Source organism: Nymphalis io, chromosome 4 (assembly GCF_905147045.1).
Source record: "Nymphalis io chromosome 4, ilAglIoxx1.1, whole genome shotgun sequence".
NCBI classification, from domain to species: Eukaryota; Metazoa; Arthropoda; class Insecta; order Lepidoptera; family Nymphalidae; genus Nymphalis; species Nymphalis io.
Genome location: NC_065891.1, coordinates 5,744,470 through 5,770,728, shown reverse-complemented (window position 1 = coordinate 5,770,728; position 26,259 = coordinate 5,744,470). Strand labels below are relative to the sequence as shown.

Here is a 26,259-nt window from a genome sequence, read left to right as displayed (position 1 = left end):
CCTAGTGGTTAGAACGCGTGAATCTTAACCGATGATCGTGGGTTCAAACCCGGGTAAGCACCACTGAATTTTCATGTGCTTAATTTGTGATTAAAATTCATCTCGTGCTTGACGGTGAAGGAAAACATCGTGAGGAAACCTGCACGTGTCTAATTTCATTGAAATTATGTCACATGTGTATTCTACCAACCCGCATTGGAGCAGCGTGCTGGAATAAGCTCTAAAACCTTCTCCTCAAAAAGGGAGAGGCCTTAGCCCAGCAGTGGGACATTAACAAGCTGTTACTGTACTTGGTTCATAGAATACATGAAAAGATTATCATTTTTAGATTTAATGTATCTATCTATATATAATATAGGATGCATTTTCGTGCTCTCTCAAAGGCTTATTTAATGAAAAACAACTAAATAACACATTAAATTTGCCACGACTTGGACATGAAAGTGTCGTAACGGTGTAAAAGGCACGGCACACTCTAGGCGCAGCTACATTAAAATGAGTAATTATAATAAAGCTGATATGTCCTCATAATTAACTAAGCCCGATGAAGAGTGCTGTGACGAGAGCAAGTTACAAAAAAGCGGTTTAAGCGCTGTTTATTGTAACGTGGAACTGTTTTTACATATTTTTTTTGGTTAATGATATTTAACGCTGTTTATGATATTTATCTAATGGTATAAGATTTTAAAATTATTATTTTTTTAAAACACTGATTATTTGTTAACTGATCTTATAGATGAGAAAAAAATGTTGCATAAACATGATATTATTCGTCACTAGAAATACTTTTTCGAAATAAATTACATACTCATATCTTGTTTAGTAGTAATTATTGTTGATATTTTTATACTAAATACCAAATATGTTAATAATAATTTATGTCGAGTGCAAAATCAAAAACAATATCGAAACAGATTTGAGTTTCAAGCGCTGCAGCGCTGTTTAGATGCTACCCGCAGCAGCACTAGCGCTAATTAGACGGAGTGACAACCCACTCCTGCCATAAAGCGCTGCAGATTTATCGCCACAGATTATTTATATTATGTTTATTAGGCCCTACCCTGCGCACCCTCACAGCTTGTCTACTAATTGAATTGCTTGGATTTTTATATATGTTTACACCTGAAGAATTGGTTAGATGTACGTACAACGTTATGTTATTTAATAAATAAATAAAATGACTTTTATAAGCTAATTTATACCGCCAAATTAAGGAATATACTGTTATGTAATATTTTACCGTTTTTGTAAGCAAAAATATAAAAAAATGGAGTACGCAATTGCTTAATAATGGCTAATTTTATTTATAATCATTCTATTTAAAATAAAAAATAAATAGTTTTAGTGAAACAAATTTCAATAATTTTCAAAACACAAAATGTGTTCAGAGATACAAAGGAGATTTTTCATATGTAATTGCAAAAATAGACCGCTTTAAATATCATAGCCGGTCTTTTTCTATTTTCAGCGTCCTATTTTCAAAGCTTTAACAAGCTGCCTTCATTATAAAGAAGTCAATTACGCGTGAACCAAACGACACGTGTACATTGTAATTACATAGCATATCATTAATCATTGACCAGAAGAACTAGTTATTTTGGCAATGACTACGTCTTTGATAAACAGCTTCTCCTCCCGCACGCCACGGTGATAAATTGACAACCGAAATATTATAACATTCCGAGATGCCCTAGTGGATAGATCATCACATTGTTCTTAAGTAAAAATCGCGAGTTCAAATTCGAGCACCTGAGCACTGAGCTTGAATAACCATAATTTTAAATCATTTCGGACTCGGCAGTGAAGGAAATATGATGAGAAAACCTGCGTGACATTTTGCCACCAAGCAGTATTCTATCAATACGTAGAAGAGCGGCGTAATGGAATAGACTCTTCGCCTTTAGACGACAGAAAACATTTATCCAGTGTTTCATTACTCCTTAATTACAACCAGACATTCTTTATGCTTTTTCTATGAGAACGCTTAGATGATTAATGATAATACAATAACTGTAATATCCTGTAATATCATTCTAACATCTTCACGTTCTACATTCTTTTCTACATAATTATATTTATTTTAGCTTTTAGTAAAATTTACAAGTGATGATAACTCAAATATATTACAAAAACACGAGTAACATAAGTCCACATCAGATACAATATACCACGAACAAATAAACTAAAATGAGACGCAGCATCACTACGGAAATCGCGACACTACCAAAGAATATTTAGAATTTACTTCGCAGTAGCCATGTTTAAATCGCAGCCATGCTCTTATCCACGGACACCGCTATCCGATGTTGTATCTTTCGTTGATTTGTTGCCTTGGCTGTACAGTGTGTTCTGAAGCTAATTAATTTTAATTGGATCGCAATGCATCTATTGTATACCCGACTTTTGACCCCCGAGCTCTGGACGCATCGTAATTTCAACTTGTTATGTTGCTCGTATTTCAAATTAGTCTTATTCGAAATAAGCTCATATAAAATACTTAGATTTTCTCGAATATTGAACGCTACTTTATTGGTATGTACTAAATTATTTTACTCATAAGCTTTAATTACATTTAATTTGAGTGACCTTAAGGCTGAGGCTTATTAACCTATACCTTATATAACGTCATAATTCAATACAATGCAGTAAATGATATCAGTAATCGTGCGACTTTGAATAAGCTTACTCCTAATCCGTGCATTATGCTGCATTCAGGGCTGCCACACGCAATACATTCACACTTGCAACAAATGCTATAATTTTTCCGCTCGTGCGCCTCTGCTTAAAGTTGATTCATAAATGAAATGAATCAAATGTCAGATTAATAAATCGAAAAAGGGTATTATAAAAAACTTTTAACTCGATATACGTTAAAAAATACATTAGGAATATAGAATTAATAAAATAACTTAAGCAATCATTACTTTTTTACCGCTTAATGAAAACAATGTGCTCATATATCTCTAATACTTGTAATGTTTATTGCGACGTGCGCATTTCCAGTCAGTTATTATGTCTAACTTGACAGTAGTCGCTGGAGGCTATGGTATAAAAAAATCGGGCAAACATTTTCTGTACTTGTTTAATCTCATGAGCAGGCGGCTAATTGTGCGCGGCAGTGACGATGACAGTCGGGATCTGGGGGAGGAGGAGGGCACGTGACCCGTCACTCGCAGGGAAATTAAAACATTCCGTTATTATTTTCAATTCGTTACCCGCGTACGACTGCGACGGCCTATTCTGATATTTTGAAATATTACAACATAGTTAAAAAAATATGAATATTATCAACGAGAAAAAGCTCTCTGTGAAAAGCACATTTTAAAGAGATGTCCGCAACGCACATTTTTTATTGAAATGAGTATATAACTCAAAATATAATAATAAGTATATTTATATTAAACATCAATTTATATTTAAAAAAAAGTGAATTTGAAATAAAATTAAATGAAAACTATGAACATTCTTAAATTTTAAACTTATCCAATTTTGCCTCTAATAAACAATGATATCTGAACGGGGCTAGTATCAAAGTAATATTGGCGACCGTCGTTGGCGTAGAAATTTTAATAATTAAAAATCACCCTACCTACATAGGGAACACACTGCACATTACGCTATAACACTTTTAATTAAAAATTCTTATGACTAACTATTTTTGTTATTCTTTTTAAAAGTGTTATTGGGATATAAAACGAGACGTATATAAAGCTTTTAGTTTAAATGACTCATGACCGGTACAAAAACGTGCATACGTGTAGCGGTCAACAATTACGTTCGGTAAAGTTATAACTTATAGTAATGTAGCCTCTAATAGATCGATTTCTACATTCACAAATTTTCATAGACAATAATTATCAACTTCGATGCAATCTGATATTAAATGTCATGCATATATACAGAAACCGCATTATTTCATTAACATGTCTGCCAAGTTTATTCGATGCACTCCACATATTACGCCGGCGATTTAATAATGGAATAGAAGTCTGCATTGAACAAACAAACTATTTTTAATTTCCGCTTCATTTAAACGTGCGTTGAACGATATAGAAAAAATAGCAAACATTCATAGCGAATCCAATAGGCTAATCGGGAGTTATTAAGCCCCTCGGTTCGTCCCACCTGATCGCCTCCCGGCTATAATAGAAATACCAGGGTCTTATTATTAAAATTGCTGCTAAATTGCTCCCCGCTCTCCCCTTGAATTTCGTAGGTCGAAGATGAGTTATTGACTTCATATACTATTGCTAACATTGTCTTTCAATTACTGTTGTTACAAAGATATATCATAATAATAACTAGGTATTGTACGCTGTTTTGTATTAAATAAGCTGTGTAATATAATAAACTATTAAATTATCAAGTAATAAATTAAGCATTTGAACAAATAAGTGGTTCATGAACTTATACAATTATTGAATCAAGCTGAAATACTAAAAGAAAACAACTACAATTAAACTATAATTGTATCTACAGTAAATATTAGTATCGAATTATTCCGAGGTAATACAAAGGCGTAACCTTATACAAATGTTCATTAGATTATGTGTCTGAGGTAACTCAATCAGTGGCAGTCAGTGGTATTATAATAACAGCGGTATTGTTGGCTCGGTTCTGGGACATTAATTAGGTAAGTACGTCGAACACGTCAGTCGGTGCGCTAATTAATTGAGCGTATTATTGGTGCAGCGCCTGGTCGGTGCGGTTTCAACAATAACAAGTTATGTATGTCTGATCATTTCCATTGTTTTTATAAGTTTAGTTTTCGCTTAGAATAACGATTTATAATATATAATCTTCATAGAACACTTTACAGTGATTATGATGTTAAGACAACACGTTTTACGTACAGTAACAGTAACAGCCAGTAATGTCCCACTGCTGGGCTAAGGCCTCCTCTCCCTTTTTGAGGAGAAGGTTTAGAGCTTATTCCAGCACGCTGCTCCAATGCGGGTTGGTGGAATACACATGTGGCAGAATTTCGATTAAATTAGACACATGCAGGTTTCCTCACGACGTTTTCCTTCTCCGAAAAGTACGAGATGAATTATAAACAGAAATTAAGACATGAAATTCATACATACATGAAAATTCAGAGGTGCTTGCCCGGGTTTGAACCCACGTTTATCGGTTAAGATTCACGCGTTCTTACCACTGGACCATCTCGACTATGTCACGTTTTATGTATAACAACATAAAAATATGTGTCGTTGTTAAAATTATTTACGTCGTTGCGTTTGTATTACTGGGTAATAAGTTTATTTACTATTGTAAACCACAACTAGAGTTCAGGATAATTCTTGGAAAAACATAATAACCAAATCACTCATTAATAAATTTACGCTATGATTTATTAATGGCTGACTAACATGGTATTTACGGACAGTGCGAAACCACGTTTTTTTTATAAGGAAAACGTGGTTATTACTAATAATATAATTAAATATCGTTATTTATAAATTACGTTTAGAAACAGTTTATCGCAATGTTTACTAAATTATAAAAAAATTAAAGACGCACTTTTTTATTTACCTACAGACAAAATACAAATAATTTGATAAACCAATTGGTTATACCGTCAAAATTACCGTAAATATAGGTAGATGTTATTTTACGCATTGCGTTTAATTTATCTCAAAATCCTGATGACATTTACGTACTTACGTCCATACGTACTTAGTATGTCAAAGAATGACAGATCAGTCAAAGTTTATAATTGATGCATAATTAAAATGTCACGAAATTATATCTCAGTACCCCTTTACATCACGTACGCCGCATGAATGTTGAACGATGCGTTAAAGCATTGAATACGTACAATTATCCGATGCAACTCGGGCGCCATTATTGTCTTGTCGTGTCATATACGTCGATGGTACTCCGTCAGAAACCTTCACAATGTCAACAACGACTATACAAAGTTTCAACTCGATCAGATGCATAAAGCTTGAACACACTAAACAAAAACTTTACTTTTTTTAAACTTTGATATTATTATTCAACTAGTAAATCAGTGGAATTCAGTTAATGACGAAAGTCCTTCAAAATCTGCCATTTTAACGTACATAATACCTATTTGAATTATAAATATGAAATATTTAAGTTCTTAGATAGTAGCGGGACTTTGAAATAATAAAGATAGTTGCTTTGTTTTAAAAAGAGGCAGTTATTTTGAAATAACAAACAGATTCTTCAATTTTATTTATTTGTATATATATGTTAAATACCTCAATTAACATTACAGTGAAATTCTTATATTAACTATTATTAATTTGTACAGGTTTATTATTCATTATCATTGCAATTTTTTTTCTTTCACTAATGTTTAACTAACACGTTTGTCCACTTAAACTAGAAAGGCTTCGGAAACCTAAGCAATACAAGTTATATAACAAAGGTTCAAAGAAAAATCGCATGCAAACATTAAAAAAAACTATATTATTTAACAATTTTATGTTATATAAATCCTCATATATATTTATGAGACAATTAAAAGTCAACGACGAATTTGTTTCTACAATTTACTAAATGTATATTAATTAATTCATGTCGATTTAAAATGAATCTAAAGCAAAATAATGATAACATTTTAAAATTTACTTCTTGAAAAAGGTGATATATAAGACTATTTTAGGTATTTTTCTTAATCCCTTTCATTTAAAGGCTTAAAATTATTCAGCCTAAGCTGACAGGGATAAGTAAAATATTCATTAGCTCTACAGTTGCATTTTATTCGAATATACTTAGTATTTACCCTGCGTCCAAATTATAAAGGGCTTATATTTTAAAATAGGTAATGACTTATGACATTTAATAATTAATTGTAGCGAATTGATACGTCTTGATACTCTATTAGTGTTAGGGATTGGTTTGTGACTGATTAATTGAGTGCATAACATGACGCGTCTAATCACACTGTAAAGCTGATATCGATGTTAGCTGTCTATAGCGTATCGTTTTTAATACCTATAAAGTACTTAGAGCTTAGAAACTTGGTATATAGATAGGATAATACTTACTAACATATGTTAAAGATTTCCAAAAATATGTTAAGAAGTTTAATAAGGAAGTAAAGAAGTTCCAAAGCCTTATAGCCCCGGTTCTTATTCATATTAAATATAAATTAACAGTTGCATATAATTTGTCAAACCTCTGCTAACATACTGGCTTGAAACAGTAGGCTCAGTCCAATCAACAAAAAGAAACACTTGAAAATGATTGTCGTTTACAAATATCTATTTGGAAAACCTAGTCTTTGAAGTCGCTTATTTCATATGTACCTAGCTTCGATAGGGTTTCTTAAGTAATAACAATTCAAAGCTGTACTTTTTGGCAATAACAAGCACTAACTGCGTACACATGTAAAATGTGTATTAAACTGCAAAAATTAAATTAAATATTTACTTATATATTAATTAATTAAGTTTAAATGTTTAGTGTCACAAGAAAAAACTAAAGATCGATTTATAGCGAATGAATCAAGTTCGGAATGAATTGAAGTATATGGATTAATTAAATGACTAGATTAAGTCTCTAAAAGGCAGTTAATTTCAAGACGATACATCGGTTAACTCTGAACGTGATGTAGTAATAATTATACTAAAATTATACTAAAATTTATTACTTTTATAATCAAAGTATGAATAAAACTTTAATTTTTATACTTTCCTTCATATGATTAAATACCTAATTTTTTTTTAATGAACTGCGCTATTACATAGATATAAGTGTTTCTAAAGACCTGTTATGCAAAATTCGAACTAATTTTTTGTCATCGTTATTTTATTAGATATTGTCGTACTACATATATAGTATACTGTTTTTCATAGCCATAAGTAACTTTGTAATTTTAAATGGCTCTTTTCGTAATAAATTCGGGAATCAAGTAATTTGTTGGTTATCCTCTAATATTTATTTTATTTCAAATTAAATTATGTATTTTACTAATCTATAGGGCACTAAACGAGTAAAATACTTTAATAACACAAACAAACATCTCGACAGACAAACACTATATGATATTAAAATTGTTTTGTTTTAAGTAATAACGTAGCAAACGCTACGCAACGAAACGCACATTGCACGATATGTAATAACTAATTATGAATTTCTTAATTATCCTTTTATAACGTTAATAAATTAAAAAAATATGCCTGTATACGGCATTTATGCTGTTAATAAACGAACATAAAATCTATGCACTCTAGTGTGCGTAAATATAATACATATATTTTATACATATGTGTACATCAAAGGATCTTTGTTTAACGAATATGGGTACAGATTTTTACACGACGTTTGACGACTACCTACGTATATATATATATATTTTTTTTTTTTTTTTTATAGAAAAGGAAGGCGGACGAGCATATGGGCCACCTGATGGTAAGTGGTCACCAACGCTCTTAGACATTGGCATTGTAAGAAATGTCAACCATCGCTTACATATCCAATGCGCCACCAACCTTGGGAACTAAGATTTTATGTCCCTTGTGCCTGTAATTACACTGGCTCACTCACCCTTCAAACCGGAACACAACAATATCAAGTATTGCTGTTTTGCGGTAGAATATCTGATGAGTGGGTGGTACCTACCCAGACGAGCTTGCACAAAGCCCTACCACCAGTAAAAGTCAATTCATAAACTATAATGCATATGTCCCAAAATGAAACATATGGCCCTCGTATCAATCGACCAGGTCGTGACAATCCGTATAATTATAATTAAAACCCAAACACTCACAATATTGGATCAATGACGGTCGTTTGATTGAATCGATGCGTGCTGACTGCCCTCGGTATGTTAAGCGTTCGAACACGGCAATTAGTTACAAATTTAATTTGAATTCCTGTAATTAAAATTTAATTTTCCTTCTACATGTCTGTTATAACTCGATTTGTTTAATCGATAAATTATTTTCAATCTGCCAAGATCTACTTAAAATATTAATAAAGCATACTACGACTACATTGGTTTAAAACGCATGGATGAATTTGTCTTTAAAAACGTCACAGCATCATCGCATCGTCAAAGGACAATAAAGATTATAAATACTAATACAGACAGACAACAGATAGTATTTTTTTTTTTTATATGCCCCGGTATGGCAAATGACTCTACTTCACCTGATGGTAAGTGGTAGTAGAGTCCAAACGCGACGACGGCCAGTACAGTCGGGAAGAATGTTCTGTACTAGCCGTCCCCGCCTTGCCGGCCCGCAAGATGCCTCTTCACGCCTCGTTTGAAGGAACCCGGGTTGTAAGAGGAGGGGAACACGTGAGCTGGTAAGGAATTCCATTTTTTGGTAGTGCGACAAAGAAAGGAGTTGCCAAATTTCTTTGTGCGCGATGGAATTGATGTCACAGTTAGGCGGTGACATCGAGAACCAGCTCGCGTGGACTTAAGAAGGAAGGGGGAAGCAGGAATTAGAGAGAATAATTCCTCAGAGCACTCGCCGTGATACAGACGATAGAAAGCGCTCAGTGCTGCTATCTCGCGACGCAATTGTAAAGGTTCAAGGGTGTTTGTGACCTTTACGTCGCCAATAATGCGTACTGCACGTCGCTGCAACCGGTCCAAGGCCTCCAGTAGGTACTTAGCGGAGCCATTCCAAAGGTGCGAGCATACCTGTGTTTTGTATAACAGGCACAGTTGTTGTGGCGTGAAAAAACGCCGCACCTTGTTCAGAACTCCGAGTTTTCGTGAAGCTGTTTTTATAATAGCCTCGATGTAATCCCTTGGACTAAGGTCGCAGCGAACGTCCATCCCCAGCATGGCGATTTTGCTTTGTATCATCAGCGGTGTGCCACAGAGGGAGGGATGAGGGTAAAATGGTGACTTTTTCGCTGTGAGAGCGCACACCTGTGTTTTCTTGGCATTAAACTCAACAAGATTATCAGAACCCCATTTGGCGATGAGCTCTAATGTCCTATCGAGTTCAATAACAAGATTCTCCCGCCTCTCCTCAGTTTCCGCCCGCCCAGCCACTGCGCGTCCGTGGTATCCACCATGCACTGTACTATCATCTGCATAGCAATGTATGTTCCCAAGAGAGAGCATATCATTGATATGCAAAAGAAAGAGTGTGGGAGATAGCACAGATCCCTGGGGGACGCCAGCATTCACTACATAGAATTGTGAAGCGCAACCATCTACTAAAACACGAAGGCTACGCTTGTGTAGGAAGCTGGCAATCCAGGTGCATAGCTGAGCAGGCAGACCATATGCCGGTAGCTTGGAGAGAAGACTTCTGTGCCAGACCCTGTCGAAAGCCTTGGAGATATCGAGGCTGACAGCCAACGATTCTCCATGCTTGTCGATAGCTTCACCCCAGAGGTGCGTTACGTACGCTAGAAGATCACCTGTGGACCGTTTTGGTCGAAACCCGTACTGACGATCATTAATTAGACAGTGATCTTCTAGGTAATGGATCAGTTGGTTGTTTAGAATCCGTTCCATCACCTTACAAAGTACTGAGGTGATAGCTATTGGTCGATAATTTGCCGGGTCAGACCGATCCCCTTTTTTGGGAACCGCTTGCACATTAGCTCTTCTCCAAGCCTCCGGCACACATCCCGAAGAGAGAGAAAGTTGGAACAGGCGCGTTAACACAGGAGACAGCTCCGCCGCGCACTTCTTCAGCACAATGGCTGGTATTCCATCGGGACCGCTAGCTTTCCGTATATCGAGTGATTGCAGCTCCGCACGCACATCACGTTGCCTGATTTTGATGTCAGGCATCGTGTGGCCACATGAAGGTATTGTTGGTGGCTGCGCACTACAATCATCGATCACAGAGTTGTCGGCAAAGAGTTTAGCCAGGAGGTCGGCTTTCTCCTGCGGACTGTGAGCTAGCGATCCGTCCGGATTTCTGAGCGGTGGCAGCGAAGGTTGGCAGAAATTGTTTTGCACAGACTTGGTCAGACGCCAGAAGCTACGGGAGCCCCTAGGATGCGAAATAAAGTCATGACCAATCTGTACAATGCGCTGTGCATCCGCTCTCGTGTATGCCTTCCTACAGGACTTGGAATTTTTATTGTAGTTTGCTTTCAGTGAGTCAATGTTAGATGCCCCGCTAATGCAGCCGTTGATCCACGCGCGATATGCCGCCTGCTTAGATGATACAGCGTCGGCACATTCACGCGTGAACCAACGGTTACGCGTACCCCTATTGATGAGATCGGAGCTAGGAATGTAGTATTCCATTCCTAACATGATCTCATCAGCAACAGCAGCGGCACTAGCTGTCGGGTCATTCCCACTGAAGCAACGTTCCTTCCAAGGGACTGACGCATAGTAATCGCGCATACCGTCCCAATCTGCCGACTTATAGTGCCAAACGCGACGTTTGCATACCGCTGATGGCGGCAGCTTGGCCTGTGGCACTTTGGTAGATATAAGGCCGTGATCCGAAGAACCAAGTGGAGCTTGAACCACAACCTGATATTCCACCGGGTGAGAAGTCAGCAGAAGATCCAGTAGAGAAGGCGCTTGCCCATCAATGTCTGGGATCCTGGTGGGCTGATCAACCAGTTGGGTCAAGTCGTGTGTGAGAGCAAAAGCATGAGCAGTTCTTCCAGCATGGTCAGATTTGAGGGATTTCAACCATGATTCATGGTGAGCATTAAAATCCCCCAAAAACACCAATTCCGCGTTAGGAAACTGCTCTTGCGCAGCATCTGCCACCCGACTAAGATGGTCGAATAATCGGCTTGTCTCCAAGTCACCATTGTGGGATCTGTAGAGGCACACGTAGACTCGACTCTGACGAACCAGGTCCACACGTACCACCAACATGGAGAAGGAGGGGTCCTCCAAGCAGCGCAATCGGTGACAACAAACATCCGCCCTGACGAACAAGCATACTCCGGCTTTCGCTTTAAAAGATTCTTCAAGCATGTAGCCGGGATAGTTAAGGTAGCTGGTGTCGGCAGGGCGGAGTATTTGCGTCTCCGTGAGAAACAACATTGCTGGCCGTGCTGTCTCGAGATGGTGGTGGACAGCGTTGAGGTTAGTATCGCGACATGCGACCTCATTGCCTGTAACTAAAGTATACTAAGTTAATTGTTGATTTATTATATTAAATTATGGTACAGATATCATAACAAGATAGTAATTGAATAAGTACATGCATGTCTCGTTATCGACATCTACTTAAAATATAATGTATAGTTTCCGAACGCGGCTTCCCCCGCGTGTGATGTGGCAGGTGATAGATACTGTCCTTTTCTGTCCTGATAACGTGTAAGCAAATTTCATAATGAGCGGCTGGATAGTTAAGACGTGCAAGTGTCACAAATAAACACACTTTTCTATTTATAATATAGAAACAATGTTTAAAATTAAATTAAAAAACAAGATTATTATTAATCAATAAAGTAATGAAAACTCAGGTTATCACAATTGAATTGCTATACAACACAATATTTACTTTTAATTTACCTTCTTTGAGACATGTTCAGTACAATCAATTCAAATTGAAAAATGTATAACGACATATATGTATATGTGTCACAAAACTTATATTAATAATATCGTTATAATTTTTTCAATGACCTATTTATGAAAGATTGATAAAAGACATTTTTCAATTATACAAGTACAAGTTTATAGAAAGTTTTTTAGTTGTTTGTTATCAATTATTTTCATAAATTATACAATAGTATATGATCCCCTGTATTATTTTCTTCTGAGACAGTAAAAAAAAATTAGTTTACACATTAATCTGAAAGAAAAAAACAAAATGCCTCTTTATAAATTCAAGGTAACATGTACTACTAATTAAATATGTTCTAAATCAAATCGATATAGATAAATCGATAATTTTTGATTAATGAAATTAAATGTTATTATTATACCTTGAATTTCTGAAAATTATGTTTCCATTACTCATAGCCATTGTCGTTGCAACATTTACGCTATATACTCTTCTATAAAATTCTTAACATTTTTATAATATAAATTAAATAACTTACACAAAATATGTTCCGGAGAACTCATTTTAAATCCATCTGAGTTACATACACTTTATTGTATTCTGTTTATTGCATACTTCATTTCCAAATAGATTATTTAATGTATATATACTTTAATAAGCCGACTGAAATAATTGGAGAAATGTTGATATGAAATATTAATTTAGCAGTTATTGGAAATCTGAAATTAAATTTCCGGCGAATATTTAGCAACGCTCTATTGTAGTAGTGTATATGTAAATTTCAAATTAACTAAACCATCGGTATATATAACTCATTGATATAAGAATTGTACGGTTTAAATTAATTCTTAGAATGAATGAAGTAGAATAATCGAATGAAAAAAATATCTTATAATTCGAAGTTTAATTGTTTAATGTTTATTGTTTCTGCCTAGCATGTATCATGTATTATGTTACGTTGCCATCTTGTTCTAATTTAGTAAACTAGATCAAACAAGTTACCTTTTGATTGCACTAAATAAAATAATTCAATGCATTATGTAAATTATGTAAATTACAATTAAATTATTACTAAAAATCAAAACTTCTTAAAGTAATTGACTTGGACGTTGAATATGTTATATTACTTGTTAATAATAGGGTACTCTAGCAAGACAGCCCAAGTTCTGGAGTTGCGCATCCAGTTTCAAAGGGGGTTTCTGATAAGTGGATTAATTACGTGGATGATCTTCCACCTAAATTAGTCTAACAACCGTATACTATTACACGTGCTACTTTACTTTGTAAACACCTTATATAATATGATATTATATAGCAACAATACCAGCCTCATGTCAGGTACGCTACTGTTAAAAATATTTCAGATTCATTAAAGCACTATATATAGTATAGAATATTAGGTACACTGGTTAATATTTTTATAAATACGCGTACTATCAGTACAGTCTATCGAAAAACATTTTTTTTAATAAGTAATTTTTTTTTTTTATTACTTTCATAACCATTCCAACCGACAAGGCATTGCATAGATATATATCTATGCAATGCCTTGTCGGCCTAATGTCTAACTTATAAGGCAGCCGATCCCGATGTCCTGGATTATAACTCCGGATCAAGCCAATCAAAAGATACTGAGTTTTCTGTTTTAACTGACTTTTGAGTAAGTACGGAAGTTGTTAGTATTTACACTCCCGTGCCCTGGAAAGGACATGATACCATTAACCTTGCACCTGATTACGAGATTGATTGGCCTTAGCTTACAAAAAAAATGTATATATATAATATTTGATTGCTTTGATAAGCGCAGGCTTTCATTGAGAATAGCCGCCGTGATCGAAATCAGTCAGAAGGATACAATCAAACGTGTCTGAGGTGCTTGCAAGATTTTATCGAAACTAAATAAATCATAATAATACCATTTTTTAAATCGTAAAAATAACTGCTAGATGACAAACATAATGAATTAAAAGCTTTCGTCAACTTTAAAAATAATTTATTTAAATATATATTCAATGCATAAAATAATAAAGTTCTCTATAATAACATAGAATTACAATCAAATACGTATTCTATTTTTAAAAACAGTAAGTTAACCTTTTTAATACAAATAAAGCTCAATCTAATTATAATAAGCTTATAGTTAGTTATAAACAGCAGCTGAGTAAACAAGACCTACGCAGCTGTATTTTGTAATTTCCCAGCAAATATTGAGTTATAGAAGGAACACATTCGTGGTCAATTGGTCGGAAAATATAGGGACCGTTGACAAAGACAGAGTAAATAGACATCTCTGGCGGGTCGCTTTAAATATCTACGTTTCATATGGTTTAAATTAACTGAATAGACTTTCACATATTCGCTTAAACTATAAAGTTTTATTTGTACATAGTGCATTAATTACTAAGTAATTATGTATTTTAAGCTTTTGTCACGCATACAAATTAGTTCTAAGCGAATAGTAAAACCATGAACAACCATTATAATTCACATACTAATTTACCTAGTAAATGAATATCTAATTTTTAATCTATATCCAATTAATATAATGCAAATTTAATGAGGCAGCACAAAACATTCCTGGTTGTATTCTATTACCAAATCACAATAGCAACACGATCTAAATTGGCTACTAAATATTCAAAACCAATACTCCGTACGAAACATACACCGGTAATTCCACAATGGCGGGCTAATTCAATTTGAATCACACACAATATTCTATTAATCGTGACGGACAGGTGTAATCAAGCAGCGTGCTTATTGCCCGCATTGTTCTGATCGGCGTGTGACGATGACGCCTCTGAAACTGACTCCCACGTTACATGTATCGTATTGACCACTATTTATGCCACGTATTTACTTTGTAATAATTCCATATCAAAATGTAAATTAATACGCAGACAAACTATAGCAGGTTACATTCGTAAAGATTAACTCGATAAGTGTTGGGGCTACAGCTCTGCGTCTAGCGTCTTAATTACGAGTATAATTTAACAATTTATTTTTTTATAAATACATTTAAATGAAGCTTCTTCAAAATCAAATAGTGTCCTTTGGTTTATTATAATAAAATTGATAATATGTTTTGTTTGCCATTTTTTTTTTATTTATTCTTTACTGACTTATTATGTATGCTTCCAAATAATTAAATAATCGTATTATTATAACATTTAACAAACAGAACGAACAACTAACCAAACTAAACATAATATGCAAAGATCAATATTTAATATAATAGGCACTAATAATGTAGAAATATTAATTTCCATGTATTATGTAGTATATGGAATATATTGTAACGATAAGTACGTCATATAATCTCGATAAAGATATACATACAATTAATTAGAAATATTTGAAATATGTCTGGACCAAAAAAAGAACCTCGATTTATTATTTTTATTAACCCAATAATATAGCAACGTAATTACACAACATGAAGCAATGTAAGCGGCTACCTCAGCAACAGCTGTCACAAACACCACTAATGAATAAATAATCCAAACAAACAGATAACAAGAGATGCCAATTAAACAATACACTAATTAATTCCAAACATTGGTGTAGTGGACTTAATTAGAGTAGGCATCATTATTAAACGCACACTGCACACGGCGGTATACCGGCGAAACAATGGATGGCTGATATTAATAACTGTTACACCGTTATTCAATTAAACAAAAGCACGATCGCCCAAATATTACGATATATTAATAAGAATAACACTATTGTTTATAACATAAAATAGCCTACAAAAAATTATAAACAAGATGTGGTATCTTATTGATACGTTACACGTAATACAATCCTATTAAAACATTTACGACAATCTAATAAAAGAAGCAGCCACACTATATCACAAGCGGCTTTTTTAATATCAGAGGCGAGAGCCAGCCGCACTGTCCCACGAAACATTTTCCATTAATAAAACGCGAAAAAGGAATATTACATATGAAAAAGACATATATCCGTATCGCCGGACCCGCCGCTATCTCCTCGGAAGGTAATAACTTCTTTACAAGTCCAAAGTCCGAGGGATTGAAAAGCAATTTCAGCACACCCCCGCCCTAGAGCGGGGCCGGACTCACCATATTTCTTTTTCGCCGCTACTGTAATTCGCCTTTGATTTAATCTCGAGAAACAAATCTTAGAATGTGAAACTAGCGATAGGCATCAGTGAAACTAGTTTCGCTGATTGGATTCCATCCCGCTACGAGCCCGACTGTTCTTACAATTTGAATTGGTCACTGCACAAACTCCGCTATTTGTTTGATTTCGTTAAAAGATTGCATTTCTTATTTTCTCCGTCGAGATTTTGTCTGAACGTCAGTATTACGGAATCTAACCCTTGTAAAAGGTTCTTAAATAAAAGGAACGACCAGATACTTCACTCGCTCGACGAGATGTTTTTTTACATACTTTTATAATTTTATTAAAAATTAAAAAAATAAACTAAAATAAAAAACTCTAATAGAAAGATTAATGAAAAAACACAAAATGCAGGAAATGTTATAACTAAGTATACAAAACAATAACAAATAGTGATTGAAATATAAACAAAACTAAGAGAAATAAAAACGACGTAAATGTGGTACAATTTTTAAATGAAGGCATCAACTCGCTGTAGTTCAGGCAAATGTATTGCTATGTAAACAATGTTCCGAGTCTGGTAATTAAATTATCAAGAACGAGCGCATCGAAAAATCAATTGAAATAAATCACTGAATCTATATACATATCGAGTGTCGACGGTTCAATTTGTAACGTATCAGTAAACTGGATAGAAACGTAACTTTAGCTAGTTTATCCATGGTTGGCGAAGCGTCTCGTAATATCACGTTACTAGCCACGATACCATCCTAACCGCAAAATATACTTTACACAAACCATTGTGTGGTATTATTTTATTGATATTACTATTAAAAAAATAACATTTTGAACTATAAAAATACAAAAATAATTAAGAGAACAGAAGTGCGAAGAACATCAGAAATAAAAAAAAATATGTAAACCCTACTCAATTTGAGTTGAGACGCTCTCATCCGACCGTCCGGCCGCAGATTGCTATCGTCTAAACTGTTCCGAGCGCCTTATTTATATAATCTAACTATTTGTGAGGGACAAGCACCCTTTATTATGCTATTCCTTTTGCTTTGGGTTTTATAAAGTACTTGTAAAAAATCTGGTTACAAATAAGGGATTTGAATTTCATTAGAATATTACTGCGAGTATTTTTATTTGTTTCCAATACATATACGGTATTGCACATATGTTCATTTAACGAAAAGAGAAGCTTTAATTCATGAATGTAAAATAATTCGGGGGAAGAACGTGACGCAAGCTGAAACAACGCTCACGCGTCCCACAGCCATTTTCTGGGCGAACGAAACTGTATTGAATACAGTTCTAATAGAAAACACTTCCATAATGATCGCTACTATGCAACTTTTGAAAAGAGTTTAATTCCGTGAAATAAATATTCATTATATTTGAGTATTACACGAATATGACACTTTTTTTTTGCCACATATAATTTGTTACCATTTAATCGTCATAAATAATAAATATGTTTTATTTTATCTTCAGACTGAAAAATAAAATTCAATTAAGGATTATTAATAGAAATCTGTATTAGTATGGCATGGTTAAACAAATGCTACCATTGTGGAGGGTCCTCGGGCCGCGATCGGGCCATTTACTACTGTTTTCAATTTGTCGGTCGCGACCATACATCAGTTGCGGCACGCAGCGGAAACACCGCCCCAACTTTAATACACTTACGTTTGACATTTTTCCGCCCATTATGCATTCTTCTAAGCCAATGCTTTCTGTAAATACTAGGAAATTTGTTTTACTCGGAAAGCAATTTGTACTAACAATGAAAATGTATCAGTCAAACCAATTGTTTTTAAACAACACAAATGATTTGCCGAACGTTATCAAATGTTTCATTTGTTTGTTTTTTTTTTTATTTTGATACACACATACTCTTTGGCGCATACACGAAATGTCGGGAAAAAATCCATAAAATTAAGTATCAATACGCAATAGTTCTCAAACATTTGTCGTGGAAATACCAAGTCGACATCGTTTGTCAACTTCGATGATAAATGTTCGTTTGTAATTGAATCGCGGGAGTTTGCTCTGTTTCCATACGCGAAACGAAAACGGATTAGCTTTTGACATTTTTATGTTTGTCTAATACACTAAATTAATTCGTAGAATTGGGTAGAAAAATGTGACAAAATTTTACATTTAGATTTCTTATGATTATTATCGAAATTCAAAATTGTTTATAATGATCAGCATTATTTTCTTGTAATCCTCATTAATCCTTTTCGCGTATTTCTATTTAGCAGTTTGGACGAATACTTTGGGACAAACAATCACACCCATCGTGTTATATGGTTCCGGGATAATAGAATAAAGTCTCGAATCACAACCCGTGAGTATCTTAAGACTCAAATGGAATTGCTACTGATGGACCAATCGACCACTTAAAGTTAGCGATTGCTGTTTACACGCCGCGCCGACCCCAAGTAAATGGGATAAGGGCAAGCAATTTACAATGGCTTTAGAAGCTATTACAAGATACTCAAATAACCACATTAAAAAAAATGACGTAGGGCGTAAAATAAGATGTATTAATATAGAATGGGCAGAGAGACTCCTCAAAAACGGAGAGGAGGCCTTAGCCCAGCAGTGGGACATTCACAGGCTGTTACCGGTTACTGGAGAGACAGCTTGAATCAATGTTGATTGTAATATTATATTTGTACATAAATCGTTATTTAAACAAAATAGTATATAATCATTAATTTACCCCCTGTACACTCAGTACAATACAAGTCAGAATTATATATCATGTATTTTATATAACTTTTATTGAGCAACAATAAAATCAATCAGAAAATCTAAACATAAAATTAAATTAACAAAAAGTCAAACAGTTTAAAATACGAAGACGAATACAAGACTCAAATTTGAACGACTTAATTTAACAGAGGTATTTCAAAGCACTCGGTAAAGTTTCAAACTGGACGGGTAATCATTGGAGTCAACAGCGTACCGGGTCGGCTTTCAATTTAGCGGAATTAATAACAGCGCAAATCTGACTCCCCGCTGACCACACTGTCGTAACTATAGGCTGATTGTGGATAAACGCAGGTGTCATATTCTAACTTTGTGGCCACCATGAATGTGATAGAGACGATATTAAAATAATGTCGGAATGGTTTAAAATTTACGTTTATTTTATTTTACTTTAGACATACATAATTAACTGTGTTAAATTATAGCTTAAGTTCGTCATTATTACTTTTCAACGTTAAAGTCATTCTCGATTATGTTCAACTACAGTAAAATATTCAGTAGGTAATTAAATCTTTAACAAAACCTATAAAAAACAAATAATAAAAGTATGGGTAATATATTAAAATGTTCATTATACACATGTGGCTGAGCCAGTAAGCACTAGGTATCGAGCAGTACTAATTTCGAGGACTGTTGGTGCGCGTCGGCCCACTGCGCGTTCAAATTGCCGTAGCGGTGGACGCTATTCCCGCCCGTTCATTACAGGCGATGTTTGCTACTCCACGAATGAAGTACGCAGAGGAAATGAACGCTTTCTATGAAGGGGTATTAACCTCGTTGCGAATTTCATTGTTAACCGGTCAGCTCACTCAACGATGAGAAATATACTTGTATAAACAAGCTATTATAGCGAAATCAAAGTTTTTATTTAGACTTACAAATAAAATAATTCCTTTACAATATGTCTATTATCGATGGAAAAGAGCATCGAATTCTAATTTCAGCAAGTGGTATACAATGTAACATACATAGCAATATAAAATTGCATGTTCGAATTAAATTCCATTAAAATAATATAATTTCAAAACCTTAATCGGAATTCAATAAAATTTTAATGAATTTGTTAGAACAGTATACACACAAAGCGAGTCTTACAAGAGCAAAGTAGTAAAACGTAGACACAGTTTGTTCCCTACTTAATGTTAAGTTGTCAAAATTTGCATAAAATCTACCGAACGGCGCCATCGCAGCAAACTTTTGACTGTACTTGAAAAGCGCTTAAATCGAAATGGCCAATAAATTGACGACCTCAATTTTACTTTTAAGAAATTTTATGTAGAAAACGAAACACATTACTATAATTTTGTAATTTTTTTCTTTAATAAAAAAGGGACTCTCCATAATATTTTAATGATAAAAAAATTAAACTATACTCAAAACTCAGACATATGTATATATATTATATAAAACCATTCTTCAAATACACAAATTACGCTTTTTTATAATTTGACACCCCTCCCTCTCACCGTATTTTATGAATTTTATAAAACCATTTGATCGCTGCCATATTGATATCAAAAAAGTTTTGTTTTATAGCTTTAACTTTTTTCATATCAGCATCGAATACATGTAAAGAGCCCATTTGAACGTTCAGTCTACATTCAATAAACACTTCAAAGTTAACGATGCTACAGTGCCATAAGAAAATAACAAACAAGAATCAAAGCGGTCTGTGATGATATTATTATGTTTTTTTGTTTTAATTAATAAACAACTACCGTTTTTTCACTACATGCTCTAAAGCTAATAAGCTTACTTATTACCAAAGTATGTAAGCAGAACTAGGAATTTGATTTAAACCTACTTCTAATAATAGCCGAATCAATTGGACACTGCAAGTATGTATAAATCGGATTTAAATATGGCCGCTATTAACCTCAAGTTGGGTTATATTAGTTTTAATGTGTAATATTAGACACATGACACTGAAAAAATATAGTGTTTTTTATGTAAAACATCTATTGGTGCGCTTTGGGGATAAGACTGAGCCGTATGCCGTTACGGCAAACGGCATGACGATCTCTTATGCTGTCCTTTTCTTGCCGCCGCTCCCTTGTATGATTTTAGTTTATGGCTAAAATCTCTCCCAGATTGGGTTGTCTGGATGAATAAAAAAATTAAACGAATGTACATCACATCTATTTTTTTTTTATTCCTATTATTTTTTCTGTATTATATGTTTGTGGTGTACAATAAAATACTTGTAGAACAATATGGCATTTTTCGAATATGTGTTTTTTTTTTATATGTATATGTTTGTATTTATATCCGTAAAAGTTCCTTTCTTCAAAAGAATTTATTCATTTTTACCATAATTAACTGCTTCAAATGGGATGCTGATTGTGTGATCGTAAAAACGCAATCTCACATTTTCTTATTATAATTAAAATATATTGTTCTACTTTATGTGAAATAAAGCATATTTTTAAAGTAAATTATTACGTACTATGTTACTTGATTAGGGGATTATATTTTAAGAAAATAAAAACCCTAAATTAAGACACGTGTTTCTTTCTGTCGTTCCTTACGGCAGGCAAAATGATAAATAGTTTATTCTGCATTAACAGTAAGTAGACACGTGTAGATTCTTAAAAAAACTTGTTTGACTTAACTGTTTTATATTTACACAGCTAACGTCATCCTTGTCTTGCATTAAATGAACCAAGTTATCTTAATCAATACAACAGCCGTTAAACACTCACATCGTGCACATAAAACGACTTTTAGTATATTAATGAATACTATATTGTATTCAGTTTTCAACACAAAATCTATATCAAATAACATAACACGCCCATATTTCAGATTTAGGACATTTATTGTTAGACTCATTAATTCAATATCTAAATAATCAAACTAATATATTTTATTACTTTATTTATTTCAATTAATTGGTAATATAAAAGTGAATATAAAACATATTCACTTCAAGAGTTTATTTATCTAATGTTATATTTATAAGAAGCCATTAAAACTAATTACGATTACGTTATTGTGATAATGTTATTTGCTCATTAAGAAACAAATTTACGACTGATAAGTTTATTATTAATGAAGCTCCACATTTTGTCATTATGAAGGTTATCTTGTCAAGCCTCGAATAAAAAATTAATAAGGTCTACATACCACTAAAACGTACTTTTTAAATTATAGTGTAATGTTTTTTTTAATATCCTTTCATTATTTTATTTCGTTCAATTATTGATTAAATGTAGCTTCGTAACTATAAATATAAAATTACGCCAGAAACATTGATGGTTTTATTAAATAAATATATAAAGCTTTGGAATAGCTATGAGTATTACACCGAGGGAGGTGGTTTTTATTTTTTTAATTACGCTTTACTGGACAGAGGATCTAAAGCCTTTAACCAATATGATACGATACTTGACGTCAACGGTTCATTCTTAATTGTCGATAACCCGCTGTGGGTCACGACTTCCTATTGTATCGACAATAGAATTAACCATACTCCTAAGGAAATGACATTTTCTTTTAAAAACAATAACGACAACTGAAGTCTATTGAAGTTTTTTTTCTTTTTATTTTATATTTGTTGCTAGTATTTAAGTTTATACAGCTATTTTATCTTTAGAATATACAAATTGCAACCAACCGTTGTTTAGTATTCGAACTTTTAATTTTACATCAAGTAACATAAGCTGGCTTACTGCACAATTGGGGCTTCTTTGATTAACTGTTTTTTCTAACAAGCTAAACTAATTAGATTATTTATTTTTTTACAATACAAATAAAATGTAATAACAAGTTTTTTTATAAATAATAAATGTTTACTTTTATGTTATTAAGATTTGACGGCTGGATTGCAAATGACAATTAAAGACATAAGCTTATAAAAAAGAGCATTATAAGCAAATGTCAGTTCTTTGTTTTTGAAAGTTCAAAAAGTTAAAAAATGTGACTTAGCACCTTCATCCACTTTTGTCTTCAATTATTATTGGAACTTCACTTTATTATTTAATTCAATACATGAATTGTTGATCAAGTGATAAATCGAATAGGTACATTTTGTGTCATATTCATAAATTGTGGCCTTTTCTACATACGAAATCGCTAATCACCATGTGACTTTGTTTCGGCGATGTGATTTTGGAGTTACAAAATAAATATTTTAAATCCAAAAAAAATTATCTGTTGGATTTTTTTAAGTATAATGCAATATCGGTTTTCGTAATGGAAGTATACTCTAATTCTGTGATATGAAAACTTTTTTTATGAATAAACTACAGTATTTATAATATTGTATAAATATAATTGGATACTATATATATAATAATAATTATTTTGTATATTTTGTGACGTGAATAAATCTAATTGAGCTAATGAAGAGGAATTTCTTAATTAGTGATGTTTGTACGAGCCATGGGCACACGTTCTGTACCGAAACGGGTTAATTACGACCGATAACTCTTTAATTAACCTGCCTAATAACAGAGTATTTGCATTCGAGCCGCCGACGTAGTAAGACCAATTAGGGAGAGAACGAAATCGATCAAAAATATTTGTTCGTTTATTAATTTAAACATCACGACAAACCTAACAATGTCTTTAAATATTAAACAATAACAATTAACATTATATTAATTTTAAGATCTATTAAGCATTTCAAAAATTAATATGATATTAATTTTAAAATATTGAAATAATCGTTAATATACTATAAAAGTATTTTTATTCGTTTTGTTTACTCTTAATTCTCAGCTGGAATCTCTTGCTAGTTTGTTGTGTAGTAAGTGATTATAAAGCCAATTCGTCACAAAAACAAACGTCAATGCACGTCATTCGTCACGCCACCAAAGGTTATCTATCTTAATGAGTAGACCAGGGTGCGAGGGCAAGACTTTCTAATTACAATATTATATTTAAATACAAATACAATTATGTGCATAGCGACAATGTTACTGCAGTGCTAACTGTAATATATCTAATATGCAGATATTATTTTTACGATAAATTATTTATCTGTCTGTAAATTATAGTTTGTTTTATATAATCTATATTTCTCTTCTGTGTAACCAGCTAAAGACAGGTAAGTTCATTTGAGTGTTAGTAAAAAATTTTAAAGTATAATAATTACACAGTACCACTAATGTTTACATTTAGTATTTAAAAAAAAATCTATTTATATATTTATGATGATGAAAAACCCTGCAATGATTCACGTCCATAACTATTATAATAAGCATTGAAAATGAAACCATTTTTCATTCGTATTAACGAGATCGTTGATATGTTTTTTATTTATTATTTATTTGACTTATTTCAAATTTATACACATATTTATTCCTAACGGATAATTGATTTCCAATAGTTAGTATTTTGATATAAGACTATATTATTAAGAACAAGGTCCCCAAGGTCGGTGGCGCATTGACGACGTAAGTAATAGTTAACACTTCTTACATCACCAATGTCTATGGGCGGTGGTTACCTATCCTTAATTATAAAACTTAATAATATAATTATTAAGTTTTATAATCTATAACATTTATATTATTTTAATGTCACTCAATCAGTCTAACAAATTGATCTCATAAAATTGGTATAGACGATTTTATTTTTATTTCTGTTTCATTAAAAATAAATCGTCAAATATTAATTTATGCATTGCGAAATTATAGTAAGTACTGCGAGCTCAAATTTGTACCAAAAAGCTCTTTACTGCAATATTTTACTAGTTTTATATTCTCAGCCCTATTAGTTAGGCAAGTGCTGAAAAAAAAAGTTTGCCAACCTAAGCCGTAGTGACATTCGCTCAGGATTACTCTGTGAACATAATCTGTAATTCTATTTGTTGTAAATCTGTACCATATTTTTTTTCAAGACAACGCATAGGAAGCTCATTAAACACTATTAACCTATAAAGCAAATAGAAAGACTTACAAAAATACTAAGGGTGAATATGATTGTAGCGCTGTATAAGGAATTTTTAATCTATTAAGTAAATGTTAATCTCGTTAAGTTTTTTTTTCTCGATTATGATCATTTTTGTTAACCTGGAAACTGTCGCGATGACGAAATGACGAAAAACAAATGCGATTTCACGCATTTGTTTTTCGTTTTTAATTCAATGGATATAATTGTTTTATTTGTGGTTCCAATAAAATGTTCAAATGTTCCGGATGCGATAAGAGCGGTAAATTCTTCTTCTGAAGATTTTTCGTCTTACGTCGTGTTGTTGTGTTTTTAAATTTAAACTATTAATCAAATGACGTATTAAGAATAATAAATGAATAATATAAAAAAAAATATATTGTGACGAATTTATAATGTTGCCGTAAAATATGACTTATCATTAACCGTAAACAATTTAATTAATAGTTATTTGAAAGGAATGAACGTCTTCAACGTTTTTTAAATAATGTCACATTGATATGAACATATCCATATCATAATATACGATTTCATTATTGAATTTTGGTATTCAATTAAAAAAATAAACTTAGAGTTGTGTTAAGTTTTTCTATTAAAATATTTATTTTTGGATTTGATTCTTAAATAAACCACACTATTTAATGCGGCGAGTAATTAATATTAATACCATAATCAGTTCCATTAAAAGCACATTTATACCGTTTTTTAAATAAAATAAAGATTCTTATGCAATTTAATGACTATGATCCAGGTTTAATCATAACGATATATTTAATATTAATGCCATATAAAATTATGAAACAAAATGGAATAATCCTAGTTGTAATTAATATTAGACGCGCGGTCATCGCAATGGACCAATCAGCGTTGATTAATTTGTACTAACAGCCTCGTTAATTAAAGCAGCTTTATTAATTAGCCCAAATTAATTAATGGATATGACACGTATAATATACGTTACAAACATATCTCGATATTTTATTTTAATTATAAAGTTAACTGATATATCGTTCTTTCTTGTAAATAATTTATAAGATTTCCTAGAAACATA

General features: G+C 32.9%; 3 protein-coding genes across 3 annotated transcripts in view; 1 reads left to right on the top strand and 2 right to left on the bottom strand.

The window, feature by feature from the left end:
* The window catches only part of LOC126781583 (spondin-1), a 232,186-nt gene that overhangs the window by 61,904 nt on the left and 144,023 nt on the right, over nucleotides 1–26,259 (top strand). The gene's annotated exons all lie outside the window — the stretch shown is intronic.
* The window catches only part of LOC126781599 (LIM domain only protein 3), a 48,685-nt gene that overhangs the window by 20,839 nt on the left and 1,587 nt on the right, over nucleotides 1–26,259 (bottom strand). The window lies entirely within an intron of this gene.
* LOC126781592 (uncharacterized) overlaps nucleotides 3,852–26,259 on the bottom strand; it is a 54,005-nt gene continuing 31,597 nt past the window's right edge. The window contains exon 13 of the transcript XR_007670689.1: nucleotides 3,852–3,861. The gene's annotated coding sequence lies outside the window, so the exon portion shown is untranslated. The remainder of the gene's footprint in view (nucleotides 3,862–26,259) is intronic.